General features: G+C 47.3%; 1 pseudogene across 1 annotated transcript; it reads left to right on the forward strand.

Moving 5' to 3' along the window:
• The first annotated feature begins 106 nt into the window (after positions 1–106).
• On the forward strand, positions 107–991 carry LOC147819974 (non-selective voltage-gated ion channel VDAC2 pseudogene; annotated as a pseudogene). The gene is made up of 2 exons (XR_015438456.1): positions 107–159; positions 742–991. The product of XR_015438456.1 is annotated as a non-selective voltage-gated ion channel VDAC2 pseudogene (transcript).
• The last annotated feature ends 32 nt before the right edge of the window (positions 992–1,023 follow it).

Below are 1,023 nucleotides of genomic sequence, written 5' to 3' on the forward strand. Positions count from 1 at the left end.
GTGTGTGTGTGTGTGTGTGTGTGTGTGTGGTAACAGTGTTCACACTGATAAAACTGCATTGTTTAAGTCTGTCCCTGTTGACACACGGTGTTAACTTCACCTACAGCTGGCTCAAGGACTGAAGGTGGCCCTGGACACGTCTTTTGTACCGAACACAGGGTGAGACCACGTTTCTTTGTGTGAATGAGAGAGATACTGCGAGGTCACATGATACAGTGATATGTAATCTGTGTAAACTGTGGGTCAGGCCCGGTGGTTGGAGAACACTGAAGTAACAGCACTGACTAGTTTTTCCTGCCCGTCTCCGTTCGGTTAGTAATTAGCCGCTATTGTGAGACGGAGCTCAGAGGAGTTAGAGAGTTTTCTCCTTTTGAAATCGCTTTCATAACATTTACAACCTCCTTCACTTTTACCTCCTTCGATGTGAACCGAGATTTATTTCTCCTCGCCCATTAAAGGATGAAGCTCAGTCCAGAAGTGTGTTAGTCTTTCTCTCAGCAGTTTCTGCTGTTTGTGGCCTCAGGCTCATTGATTCCTGCTGACGGTCTTTACAAACTGGGCGAATTCATTTTCAGAAAACAGCTGATCACTGTAGTTTATATCAAACAAACAGCATCTGACGGTGGATTAATCAGGATGTATCAGACTTTGGATTCACACAGAATAGTTTATACACAACATCATCACTTCTTCTTTAACGTTAGAGGATTGTAGATGATCAAACCTGAACCTATTTTTCAGTAAGAAGAGCGGGAAGCTGAAGACGGGCTACAAGCGCGACTTCGTGAACCTGGGCTGTGACGTGGACTTCGAGGGTCCCATCATCCACGCCGCCGCCGTGCTGGGCTACGAGGGCTGGCTGGCCGGCTACCAGATGGCCTTCGACACGGCCAAGTCCAAACTGGCCCAGAACAACTTCGCTCTCGGATACAGGGCTGGAGACTTCCAGCTGCACACCAACGTGTGAGTCCTCCAGTGACATTGCATTTTGAATAAAAGTTTCAACCTGTGGAAAACAGCTGC

This window comes from Seriola lalandi, unplaced genomic scaffold (assembly GCF_002814215.2).
Source record: "Seriola lalandi dorsalis isolate HSWRI2012SDOR001 ecotype SW California unplaced genomic scaffold, Sedor1 jcf7180002008269, whole genome shotgun sequence".
Lineage (NCBI taxonomy): Eukaryota > Metazoa > Chordata > Actinopteri > Carangiformes > Carangidae > Seriola > Seriola lalandi.